The sequence below is a fragment of the Triticum urartu genome, unplaced genomic scaffold (genome assembly GCF_056163025.1).
Source record: "Triticum urartu cultivar PI428250 unplaced genomic scaffold, HENAU_Tu73 scaffold2, whole genome shotgun sequence".
NCBI classification, from domain to species: domain Eukaryota; kingdom Viridiplantae; phylum Streptophyta; class Magnoliopsida; order Poales; family Poaceae; genus Triticum; species Triticum urartu.
The window spans coordinates 2,950,215-2,964,004 of NW_028260368.1; the positions used below are offsets into that span (position 1 = coordinate 2,950,215).

At 35.6% G+C, this 13,790-nt stretch overlaps 3 non-coding genes across 3 annotated transcripts; all 3 read right to left on the reverse strand.

Annotated features, from left to right (window-relative positions):
- Positions 1–6,678: 6,678 nt before the first annotated feature.
- TRNAS-GCU (transfer RNA serine (anticodon GCU)) lies at positions 6,679–6,766 on the reverse strand. The gene has a single exon. It is a non-coding gene; the product is annotated as a tRNA-Ser (tRNA).
- Positions 6,767–10,393: 3,627 nt separating this feature from the next.
- TRNAS-UGA (transfer RNA serine (anticodon UGA)) lies at positions 10,394–10,481 on the reverse strand. The gene has a single exon. It is a non-coding gene; the product is annotated as a tRNA-Ser (tRNA).
- Positions 10,482–11,828: 1,347 nt separating this feature from the next.
- Positions 11,829–11,902, reverse strand: TRNAM-CAU (transfer RNA methionine (anticodon CAU)). The gene has a single exon. It is a non-coding gene; the product is annotated as a tRNA-Met (tRNA).
- Positions 11,903–13,790: the final 1,888 nt, after the last annotated feature.

The window sequence follows — 13,790 nt, forward strand, 5'->3', positions numbered from 1 at the left end:
AGTGCAATCCGATCGCCGCAGAAGTAGGGATAATAGCACCAGAGATAATATTGTTTCCATAAAGTAAAGAACCAGAAACAGGCTCACGAATACCATCAATATCTACTGGAGGGGCAGCGATGAAGGCGATAATAAATACAGAAGTTGCGGTCAATAAGGTAGGGATCATCAAAACACCGAACCATCCGATGTAAAGACGATTTTCAGTGCTAGTTATCCAGTTGCAGAAGCGACCCCACAGGCTTGTACTTTCGCGTCTCTCTAAAATTGCAGTCATGGTAAGATCTTGGTTTATTCAAATTGCAAGGACTCCCAAGCACACGTATTAACTAGAATATAGATAATAGAAGGCTTGTTATTTAACAGTATAACATAGACTATATACCAATGTCAACCAAGTCAGCCCAAAGATTAGCTATCCATATAACTAAATTAACCAAACCAATAATTTTGTATTTGTAAATGAAGTGAGTCAAAGTGAAAAACTTTGATGGGTCTTTTCTATATGGGTTGCCCGGGACTCGAACCCGGAACTAGTCGGATGGAGTAGATAATTCTTCCTTGTTACAATAGAGAAAAATCCCTCCCCAAATCGTGCTTGCATTTTTCATTGCACACGACTTTCCCTATGTAGAAATAGCCAATTTCTATTCCAAAGAGGAAGTTCTACTAATTTTTTTAATTAGTAAGTTGATTCACCTACTCTTTATTATAATAAAAAGAACATTTCAGAATGAAAAATAGAAAAGTTTTTTCTTGATCATTTATCAACCCTTTCCTGTTTCTTAATTTCGTCTAATGATTAATTAAGAGGGTTGACCAGGTCATTGATACGTATAATATCCAAATACCAAATACGCTCAGTGTGTGATCCACAGAAAGAAAAAAGAGTTGTTTTGGTGAACATCAAAGAAAAAACTTGCTCTTCTTCCATAAAAAATTCTTCTAAAAATGCCGAACCCAATCGTTGCATAAAAGTTCGTACCGTGCTTTTATGTTTACGAGCTAAAGTTCTAGCACATGAAAGTCGAAGTATATACTTTAGTCGATACAAAGTCCGTTTTTTCGAAGATCCACTATGATAATGAAAAAGATTTCTACATATCCGACCAAATCGATCAAGAATATCCCAATCTGATAAATCTGTCCAAATGGGTTTACTAATAGGATGCCCCGATCCAGTACAAAATTGAGCTTTTGATAAGTATCCTATGAGGAGAGTAGCGGGGACTATGGTATCGAATTTTTTCATTCGAGTATCTATTAGAAATGAATTCTCCAGCATTTGATTCCTTACTAACAAAGAACTTTTTTGTACACTTGAAAGGTACCCCATAAAATCGAAGCAAGAGTTTGCTAATTGGTTTATATGGATTCTTCGCGGCTGAGTCCAAAAACAGAAATAATATTGCCAGAAATTGATAAGGTAGCATTTCCATTTCTTCTTCAAAAAAAAAGTGCCTTTTGATGCAAGAATTGCCTTTCCTTGATATCGAACATAATGCATAAGAGGATCCATAAAGAACCATAGGGTTTTCCGAGAAAAACCAGGGTACATTATCCCAAAATGTTCCATCTTCCTAGAAAAGTGGATTCGTTCCAGAAAAGTTCCAGAAGATGCTAATGGTAAGCAAGAAGATTGTTTACGAAGAAACAACAAAAAAAATTCATATTCTGATACATAAGAGTTATATAGGAATTGAAATAGTCTTTTATTTTCTTTTTGAAAAAAAAAAATGGATTTCATTGAAGTAATAAAACTATTCCAATTCGAATAATAGTTGAGAAAGAATCGCAATAAATGCAAAGATGGAACATCTTGGATACGGTATTGAAGGAGTTGAACCAGGATTTCCAAATGGATAGGATAGGGTATTTCTATATGTGATAGATAATCCAAATGCAAAAATTTGTCTTCTAAAAAGGGAAATATTGAATGAATAGAGCGTAAATTCTGAAACTTTGGTATTTCTTTTTCTTTCAGACAAAAAAATTCCCGTAGCGAGAATGGGATTTCCACAACGATCGCAAACCCTTCAGATAGAATCTGAGAATAAAACTCAGAATAAAAATAATTTTTGTAATCCAATAATCGATCTTGGTTAGGATGATTAACCGAGTTATCCAAAAAATTCTGCTGATACATTCGAATAATTAAACGTTTCACAAGTAGTGAACTAAATTTCTTGTTATTACAACTAACAACTATTTCCACAGGTTCAGAACCATTTAATCCATAATGGTGGGCAAATGCATAAATATATTCCTGAAAGAGAAGTGGGTAGACAAAGTATTGTTGACGAGATTTATGTTTTTCTGAATACCCTTCGAATTTTTCCATTTGTATTTCTACTTGAATCAGAGAGAAGAAGCATTTCTCGGTTTATCGAATGATGATACATAGTGCAATATGGTCAGAACAGGGTGTTGCATTTTTAATACAAACCCTGGAAAGAAAGGGAGTCTAATCCACAGATCTTTTTCTGCTCCTTTTCTACCCAATTAGTTTATGTTTGTTCTAATTAAAAAAAAAGAACAGAACAAGTTTTTTATTTTTGCAGGCCAATCGCTCTTTTGACTTTGGAATACAGCCTCTTTATCAATATACTGCTTCTTTTACACATTCAATCCATAACATCCCTTATTCAATCCATAATCAAGAATAATTAGGATTTCTAAAAAAAAAAAGAAAAAATAAAGGGTCCACTCATAGGAAAACCCAACCTTTCCCCGCATCCGGCACTAATCTATTTTTAACGTCTAATTAGAGCGGGGAATCATTCCAATTAGGAAGTTCAGCTCGTTGCTTTTTATTTTACCAGAATTGGAGCCAGGCTCTATCCATTTATTCATTAGACCCAGAAAATCGTAATTTTGGATTCCATTCAAAAAAGATTGATTTTATTACGACATGCTATTTTTTCCATTCATTACCTTTGAGGATCAGTCGTGGTCTTCTAGACTCTACCAAGAGTCTGGACGAATTTGTTGTTTCATCCAAATGTGTAAAAGATCATAGTCGCACTTAAAAGCCGAGTACTCTACCATTGAGTTAGCAACCCAGATAAAAAAAGGATCTTAGATACGATCGAAATCCAAAAATCAATGGAATTACACCGCGCGCTTCTGTCAAAACATTGAACTAGCAAGACATCAAAAGATTTTTTTTATCGACCATGAAAAACACTCAAATGCCAAAACGAACAGGTCCGGTGAAATTCCACTAAAGTAAAGTTAAAAAAAGAGCGACCCTAATCACGATGGCCAAATTCTCCTTATTTTTAGCGATTTTTATTAACAAAAAATATATATTATAAAAAATATATATTATATTGTATGAGAATACATGCAAGAGGAACACCCTTATCATTTGAGCGAAGTGTAGGCGGAAAAATTGAATATGGAGTGAGGATAAAGAGACCCATCTATCTACAAATTCTATTTGTTCAATAGACCTTTGTCAATGGAAATACAATGGTAAGAAAACAAATTAGATAGAAAAAGTAAATAAAATAGGGGCTTATGTTGGATTGGCACGATATAATATAAATCCAAATAGGATTAAAAAAGAGGTAAATTGTGTCTAAATAATTAGACAACTAGGAATACTAATAATCTTCTCCTATCCTATTTTTTGATTCATTTAGTTCTTCAATTAACTCAAAGTTCTTTCTTTTTCTTTAAAGAATTCTGCCTTCCTTAAAATATCATAAACAGTTCTTGTTGGTTGAGCACCCTTTTCAAGGAAATAGAGAATAGCTGGAACATTTAAACAAGTTTGATTCTTTATCGGATCATAAAAACCTACTTTTTGAAGATCTCTTCCTTCTCTTCGAGATCGAACATCAATTGCAACGATTCGATAGACAGCTTATTGGGATAGATGTAGATAAACAACGCCCCCCCCTAGAAACGTATATGAGGTTTTCTCCTCATACGGCTCGAGAAAATGATTCGAATTTCTGTCGATAATAATAGAAATTAGACTATGACGTGCATTAATTTCCTTACAGAAAAAACAAATTTCATTTATACTCATGACTCAAGTGGGCTAATTTTGCCTGACAAACTTCGAAGGCAAAATCCTTCCAAAATTTTTGAGTCGTCTTTAAACTCTTTTCTTTGTCTCATTTCGAACGAATTGACTTTTATTCCTTATTCTAATCCAACTCTGTTGTTGAGACAATTGAAAATTGTGTTTACTTGTTCTGGAATCCTTTATCTTTGATTTGTGAAATCCTTGGGTTTAGACATTACTTCGGGAATTCCTATTTTTTTCTTTCAAAAGAGTAGCAACATACCCTTTTTTCTTATTTCCTTCGATAAAGCATTTATCTCTTCTATAGAAATCTAATAAGAGGGATTGATTCTGATATACTTTTATTGGACTTTCTTCTTATTTTAACCTTTCGATTTATTTCTATATTAAGGATAGACTGACAAAGTTGGCCTAATTTATTAGTTTTCACTAACCCTAGATTCTTTCCCTTGATAAAAAAAATTCTGTCCTCTCGAGCTCCATCGTGTACTATGTTACTTAAACCCAGCGCAAATTTGGTTCGGAACGAATAGAACAGGCTATGTCGAGCCAAGAGCATTTTCATTACTATGGAAAATGATGGATAGCAAAATCCACAATCGATCATGTCCTTCAAGTCGCACGTTGCTTTCTACCACATCGTTTTAAACGAAGTTTTACCATAACAAACATTCCTCTTTTCATTGCAAAGTGGTATAGAGAATTGATCCAATATGGATGGAATCATGAATAGTCATTGGTTTAGTTTTTTTATACTAATTAAAACTTGCTATCTATGGAGCAATATGGATAAAAGAAAGTAAGTATTTATCCGGGAAGCCTCCGCCAAGATCCAATTTATTTAAACCCATATTAAAATTCTATCATATGAATGAAACATAGTTTGAAAAAGACGACTAAACAAGTTTGCTTAAAACTTATTTATTCTTAAATTTCCACCCTCAACGGATGGCTCGAGATGATCAATCTTGAAGTGAGAAAAGAAGGATTGACTCTTCCTCAATAAATAAACTATCAACCTCCAAAAAAGTTTAATTAATTTAATTACTAGAATTAGAATTCTAGTAGTAATATATTTTTTCAGTACCAAAAACAATTAACTATAATAACTAAATAAACTATTCCAATGAAAAGATTGAAAGTTTTTGGTAGTTATAGAATTCTCGTACTTCTTCAACTCGAATACCAAAAGGAAGAAAAAAATATGACTAAGTGATTTTATAGTAGAGGCATATCCTGAATGTGCTTGATAGATCCCATTTTTTCATGAAAATAAAGATAGTCAATTTGACTGGACTTAAGACTTTATTATGTTTTCTGAGAAAGAATAAGATATCATTATTCTCTTTAATAAACTTTTGTCTCGTACGGAATACTATATGATTTCACCGTTTGTTTCATCAGAAACAATCTGGGACGGAAGGATTCGAACCTCCGAGTAACGGGACCAAAACCCGCTGCCTTACCACTTGGCCACGCCCCATTTCGGGTTTTATGCGACACTAATAAACACTAGTATGTTTATTTGTTATTCGTCAATACCATTTCAATTACATAAAAAAGGAGGGATATTCTCTTGCTAGTATTCTACACATGCGGATAATATAGAATCAAAAAAATGCATTGATCATTACATGGAATTCTATTAAGATATTATATGAAAGTCGAATTTATTCCACTCTCATTTGAGAGTGCGAATACAAGGAGGTATTTTGTGTTTGGGAAAGTCCGAAGAAAAAAGATTTTGAATCTGCCTTTTCCTTCTTTCCCTTAAAAAAATAACTCAAGAAAAATCCAATTATTTACTCTACAAGAATGAAATGCTTGTTATGCCTAATATACTTAGTTTAACCTGTATCTGTTTTAATTCTGTTCTTTATCCTACTAGTTTTTTCTTTGCCAAATTACCCGAAGCTTATGCTATTTTCAATCCAATCGTGGATATTATGCCTGTTATACCTCTATTCTTTTTTCTATTAGCCTTTGTTTGGCAAGCTGCTGTAAGTTTTCGATGAAATCTTTAGTACTCTGTATGCCAAATTGAATGATGTGTTCATTCCAAAAAAATTTTAAAATGGGTAAAAGCCGAGAAGTTTTATATTTTTATATTATGAACCTTCGATTCTAAAATTTAAATTCTTCTACATTGAATGGGTAGCTACAGCAATAAATTTGGATCAGCCTTTCTACTCCCCTGCACCTAGGTTGAGCAGGTACCTAAAGGTACCTACACAATACCTAACCACCTAACCCTATTTTTGCTATTGATAAGAGTGCTTATTATAAAAGAATTCTTGCAATTTTTTTCAAGAATTCTTTTTTGCATTTTTAGGTATAAAAAAAAACCATCCTAGTGGATCCGTGTGGTAAGGAAAAACTGGTAATCTATTCCTTAAAAAAAAATCTTGGAGATTATGTAATGCTTACTCTCAAACTTTTTGTTTATACAGTAGTGATATTCTTTGTTTCACTCTTTATCTTTGGATTCTTATCTAATGACCCAGGACGGAATCCTGGACGCGAGGAGTAAAAATTCAGTTTTTTTTTTTCTTATTGGATTTGTTTCGTACATTTATCTATGAGAAAATCCGGGGGTCAGAATTCTTTCCAATTCGAAAGTCCCAAATGATCCAAGGGAGCGGAAAGAGAGGGATTCGAACCCTCGGTACAAAAAAATTGTACAACGGATTAGCAATCCGCCGCTTTAGTCCACTCAGCCATCTCTCCACGTTCCAAAGCGAAAGGTTTCCGTGATATGATATAGGCAAGAAATAAGAAATAACGGTTGCAAAAAACCCCTTTTTTTTCTTTCAAAAGTCTATAAAAATTATATTGCCAATTCCATTTTAATTATATTCTTTTTTCTTAATGTTAATAAAAAAAGAAGAAAATTCTTGTTTTTTCTTTCTAAAAATCGATATTGGCCGAGAGACAATCAAATAGATTTTCTCTTTAGCGGGCATTTCCATATAGGACTTGTTATAATTATAATAAAACAAGCAGGTTATATAAAAAAAACGCTTTTTTTGTCGATTATTTATCAAGAAAGCAAAAAGGGTTCTTATCAAATCCACCATAAAATTGGAAAGAAGCATAAAGTAAGTAGACCTGACTCCTTTAATGATGCCTCTATCCGCTATTCTGATATATAAATTCGATGTAGATGAAATTGTATAAGCGAATTTTTTTTATTTCCTTAGACTTAGACCGCGCAAGACAAGAATTTTTCGCTATTTACGATTTCATATTCTTGTTACTAGATGTTCTATAGGAATAAGAAGAAATCGCAACTCCTTTGCGCTACACATAAAATTGGATTTCGAAGGTCCATTTTTTTTTTTCAGAATCCTCTATTATTTTAGTTCTTCCACCCATGCAATAGAGAGGGAATGGGAAAAGAAGGGTTACTTTTATTTGCATTTTTCCCTTAAAAGATAGACTTTGAAATAGGAGTCTTGGAATAATGCTGAATTCAAAGGTTTATTTCTTTCTATAGTATAAGAAAAACAATTTATTTCTATTTCTATAGTATAAGAAAAACAAATAAATAGTATAAGAAAAACAAATCGAATCAAATTCATGGATTTACCACGACCTCGGTTGTGACTGTGACTCCATAGATAAAAATGGGAAATTTCTCTCTTCGAGACCATTGAAAAAGGGCATTGAACGAGAAAGAAATCGTCCACAGATAATAAAACTATCATATGCCTTGGAAAGTGATATGAGGTGCTCGGAAATGGTTGAAGTAATTGAATAGGAGGATCACTATGACTATAGCCCTTGGTAGAATTCCTAAAGAAGAAAATGATCTATTTGATACTATGGATGACTGGTTACGAAGGGACCGTTTCGTTTTTGTAGGATGGTCTGGCCTATTGCTCTTTCCTTGTGCTTATTTCGCTTTAGGGGGTTGGTTTACAGGGACAACTTTTGTAACTTCTTGGTATACCCATGGATTGGCTAGTTCCTATTTGGAAGGTTGTAATTTCTTAACCGCAGCAGTTTCTACCCCTGCCAATAGTTTAGCACACTCTTTGTTGCTACTATGGGGGCCCGAAGCACAAGGAGATTTTACTCGTTGGTGTCAATTAGGCGGTCTATGGACTTTTGTAGCTCTCCACGGGGCTTTTGCACTAATAGGTTTCATGTTACGCCAATTTGAACTTGCTCGGTCTGTTCAATTGCGGCCTTATAATGCAATCTCATTCTCTGGTCCAATTGCTGTTTTTGTTTCTGTATTCCTTATTTATCCACTGGGGCAATCTGGTTGGTTCTTTGCGCCGAGTTTTGGCGTAGCAGCGATATTTCGATTCATCCTTTTCTTCCAAGGATTTCATAATTGGACGTTGAACCCATTTCATATGATGGGAGTTGCCGGAGTATTAGGTGCGGCTCTGCTATGCGCTATTCATGGAGCGACCGTAGAAAACACTCTATTTGAGGACGGTGATGGTGCAAATACCTTCCGTGCTTTTAACCCAACTCAAGCTGAAGAAACTTATTCAATGGTCACTGCTAACCGCTTTTGGTCCCAAATCTTTGGTGTTGCTTTTTCCAATAAACGTTGGTTACATTTCTTTATGCTATTTGTACCCGTCACCGGTTTATGGATGAGTGCTATTGGCGTAGTTGGCTTGGCTCTGAACTTACGTGCCTATGACTTTGTTTCCCAGGAAATCCGTGCAGCGGAAGATCCTGAATTTGAGACTTTTCTACACCAAAAAATATTCTTTTAAACGAGGGTATTCGTGCGTGGATGGCAGCTCAGGATCAGCCTCATGAAAATCTTATATTCCCTGAGGAGGTTCTACCACGTGGAAACGCTCTTTAATGGAACTTTCGTTTTAGCTGGTCGTGACCAAGAAACCACCGGCTTTGCTTGGTGGGCTGGGAATGCCAGACTTATCAATTTGTCCGGTAAACTGCTTGGAGCTCATGTAGCTCATGCCGGATTAATCGTATTCTGGGCCGGAGCAATGAACCTATTTGAAGTGGCCCATTTCGTACCAGAAAAGCCCATGTATGAACAAGGGTTGATTTTACTTCCACACTTAGCTACTCTAGGTTGGGGAGTAGGGCCAGGGGGGAAGTTCTAGATACTTTTCCGTACTTTGTATCTGGCGTACTTCACCTAATTTCCTCCGCAGTCTTAGGCTTCGGTGGCATTTATCACGCGCTTCTGGGACCCGAGACTCTTGAGGAATCTTTTCCATTCTTTGGTTATGTCTGGAAAGATAGAAATAAAATGACTACAATTTTGGGTATTCACTTAATTTTGTTAGGTCTAGGTGCTTTTCTTCTAGTACTCAAGGCTCTTTATTTTGGCGGTGTATATGATACCTGGGCCCCTGGGGGGGGAGATGTAAGAAAAATTACCAATTTGACCCTTAGTCCCAGTGTTATATTTGGTTATTTACTAAAATCTCCTTTTGGTGGAGAAGGGTGGATTGTTAGTGTAGATGATTTAGAAGATATAATTGGTGGGCATGTATGGTTGGGTTTTATTTGTGTATTTGGCGGAATTTGGCATATTTTAACCAAACCCTTCGCATGGGCTCGCCGTGCATTTGTATGGTCTGGAGAAGCTTACTTGTCTTATAGTTTAGCTGCTTTATCTGTCTTTGGTTTTATCGCTTGTTGTTTTGTATGGTTCAATAATACAGCTTATCCGAGTGAGTTTTATGGACCCACCGGGCCAGAAGCTTCTCAAGCTCAAGCATTTACTTTTCTAGTTAGAGACCAGCGTCTTGGAGCTAATGTGGGATCCGCTCAAGGACCCACAGGTTTAGGTAAATATCTAATGCGTTCCCCAACTGGGGAGGTTATCTTTGGAGGGAAACTATGCGTTTTTGGGACCTTCGTGCTCCATGGTTAGAACCTCTAAGGGGCCCCAACGGTTTGGACTTGAGTAGGTTGAAAAAAGACATACAACCTTGGCAAGAACGACGCTCAGCAGAATATATGACCCACGCTCCTTTAGGCTCTTTAAATTCCGTGGGTGGCGTAGCTACCGAGATCAATGCAGTTAATTATGTCTCTCCTAGAAGTTGGTTATCAACTTCTCATTTTGTTCTAGGATTCTTCTTTTTTGTGGGCCATTTATGGCATGCAGGAAGAGCCCGAGCTGCTGCAGCAGGTTTTGAAAAGGGAATCGATCGTGATTTGGAACCTGTTCTTTACATGAACCCTCTTAACTAAGATTTTCTTATTTATACCTGTTCTACTTTTTTTCTGTTCTGGCTCGGTTATTCCATCTAGCCGAGCCATTCATTCCTTTTTATGAAAGAAAGATAAGGGACAGAAAAAAAAAATAAATAAAAATGAAAGAAACAAACGTATTCAATAAGCAAAAGGAGAGAGAGGGATTCGAACCCTCGATAGTTCCTAGAACTATACCGGTTTTCAAGACCGGAGCTATCAACCACTCAGCCATCTCTCCACAGCCTAATCCTTATTTTACTCCTACAAATAGAACATAGCCATATAAAAAATAAAAAGATTTATTAGCCTCTAGAAAGATATCAGATACAAGTTCCTTTTCGATATATCTCTGTATACTGTATACACGGATACAGGATCCGCTATACCCGCTTGTGAAATAAAGAGTAAATAATCTCTTCTCACCCCCATATCCAAATAAAAAAGCGGTTTAAGTAATAAATTTGAATTAAAGAGAAGAATCAATGGATTCATGATTAAACCCCTCCTACTTCTTGTATTTTTTTACAATTTTGGTTTAAGTGAGGGATCAAATATGTAGTCAACTTTATTTGATGGTAGCTTGGAGGATTAGAAATATGACTATTGCTTTCCAATTAGCTGTTTTTGCATTAATTGCGACTTCCTCAGTCTTAGTAATTAGTGTACCCCTTGTATTTGCTTCTCCTGATGGTTGGTCAAATAATAAAAATGTTGTATTTTCCGGTACATCATTATGGATTGGACTAGTCTTTCTCGTAGCTATTCTGAATTCTCTCATTTCTTAAATGAAATTTGGTTAATATTTATTAACCCCATAAAAAAGAAATAATAAAGGCCATTTCTTCTAAAAAATTAGAATAGTGAGACGTATTAAAACGCAATTTGCGTTCCGAATTGCTAGCTCTTCTCTTTCAGTATTATGAAATTCCATTCCCATTAGAATATTCATTGACAGATAATAAAAAAAGGAAAACTCTAATATAATAGAAAATGAAATGAAACGGTCGACCCAGACATAGAAGGTCGACCCAGGCGGATATACGCTATAAAATATATACCGTAGCGAGCGTAGTTCAATGGTAAAATATCTCCTTGCCAAGGAGAAGATACGGGTTCGATTCCCGCCGCTCGCCCGCTTAATTTATCAAAGTACTATGATAAAAAGTTTAGTCTAGTTAACTGTTTAACTACTTATATTAAATTAAGTATTAATTAGGTGTTAGTCTAGTGCCGTATCCCTTACTATCTTACCCTTCCTTTGCATCCCACTCAAAAAAAGAGGGCGCTCCAGAGGCAGAAATAGAACTCGCCAACAGAGCTCCAAAAATTGGGTATTAACTGAGACAAACAACGGGCAAACTTTTTTTAAAGGGAAGGGAGAGGTAGACTGTCCCTTTCGTTTCATTTTTATTTTCTGCAGGGTAGGGAGAGGCCTTGCGCCTTCTTTTTTTGAAGGCAAGTGACTTCGCAAACTGCTCAATTTTGCCCTCTAGGGCCGGGAACTAATGAATAAAAAAGGGTTGGATACGCCCCTCTACCATACATATCTAGAGAAATAGAATAGTCCTTTTATACAGACTGCTAAGTGCGGAGACGGGAATCGAACCCGTGACCTCAAGGTTATGAGCCTCGTGAGCTACCAAACTGCTCTACTCCGCTCTGGAGTACCAGAAACTGGTGGACAAAAAAGGCTTGAATACAAGCCTCTAACATGTCTAGACAAATAGAATACTCCTTTTATACAGAATGGAGCGGGTAGCGGGAATCGAACCCGCATCGTTAGCTTGGAAGGCTAGGGGTTATAGTCGACGTTGGTTGATTATTTTTAACGTCTCTAATTCAAAACCGAACATGAAATTTTGATTTCATTCGGCTCCTTTATGGATATTCTCACCACTTAACATCTATGTCAGCTTTTCTATTTGAATGGAACCAAAGCTCTCCGCTTTCTAGATGATCCTTATAGAGTAGGAGATAGAAATTCTATCTAAATTCATCTAATCTACTTACTTCGTTCCCTAATTTCATTCAAGAGATCCTGAGGAAAAGAATTGGGTTTCCACCGAGCTGAAACAATATGCGGATGGTTCTAGTAAACCAAAACTATCGTTTTTTAGCTATTTGGCTTCCTTATTCCTTATTTTAAGAAGATTTAGTTACGATTGGAAATCAACTTTTTTGTATCTTCATCCATAGATCCTTTACTCATATTTTCAAAATTGGAATACTTAATCCAATGCAAAATTATGCTTCGCGACTCTGTACTCATAATCCTATTTTTATTTTGGATGCAATTTAAATTAGTCTTTGGATACAAATCGCCAGAATGTATATTCTTCCTCAATATGCTATTGAGAGGAAAAGGATTTAATCCTTTATAAGAACTAAAGTTTTCATCGGAATATAAAAATAAAAAACTTAAGGATGCCTTAAGTATATCATTTCAAATTCAGTTATTAATAGAACGAATCACACTTTTACCACTAAACTATACCCGCTACATTGTAGATTATGGTATAAATGGTACCCTTTGTCAAGGATAGCCATTTGACAAGAAGGCTAATTCCCCCTTATTGAATCAGATGGAGAAGGTTCATGACACTGAGCCGTTGGTACTTCTACTTCGATCGCTCGCCTTTACTTTAGGATTTAGATAGCCCCTCTGGTCTGTAAAAAAAATCTTTTCTTACCATGCTAATAGCGCCTGAACCAAATGTATTTATTTTGATTAGGATCCTATTCTACGGTTACGACTACAATAATAATTATTTACTTTGCAAGGACGTAAGTGTGTCAGACTGCTAAATTGTTTTATTATTCCTACAATATAAACTAGGGGATATAGGGGGTAACACTGTCCCTATAAATTCCTTTTTTCCTTTTCTTTTTTGTCCAGAATTGAACAAAAAAGAAATTATGGAAGATGTTTTCTTCCCCCATTAAGTCCGAGCCATAGAGTAAGAGTGAGATGAGTTTTCCAAATTCATCATAGACTTTCCCTATGGCTTGATAGAAGTAAGCAGCAAAGAGTCGTAACTTAAAGAAAAAAACGGACAGGGCCGACAGATTTACCTGATGTAAAGAAGATCCTAAAAGTCTCTGATTAGTCGACTCTCTCCATTTAACACTTTCCTCTCTCTCCTTTTTTCCACTGACTCAATTCTAGTTTATTAGATTCTTGTTTAAAAGAATGCAAAAAGTTCAATAGAACTAAGAACACATAAAAAATAGCATAGAGGATCAAGGCCATTACCAAAAGTTCCTCCCAAGGATCCTATATCCTATTGGGTATCTGTTCCCCGCCTTTTCCCGCTAGGATCGGAAATCTTATATTTTCCATATCCATATACCGTTGAATCCTTGGGGTTCCAGAATCCGCCTATTTTACTAGTCTTCGGAAACGGAAAACCCTGAACCAAGAAGAGTTGGATATGTTATGTAGGGTATGTTTTTTTTTATTAATTTTATTTTGAGCTCTCAAGATATCGATATATACATATACAATCTCTACATAATGTCTCTCTCTCTATCTCTATATATTATTATA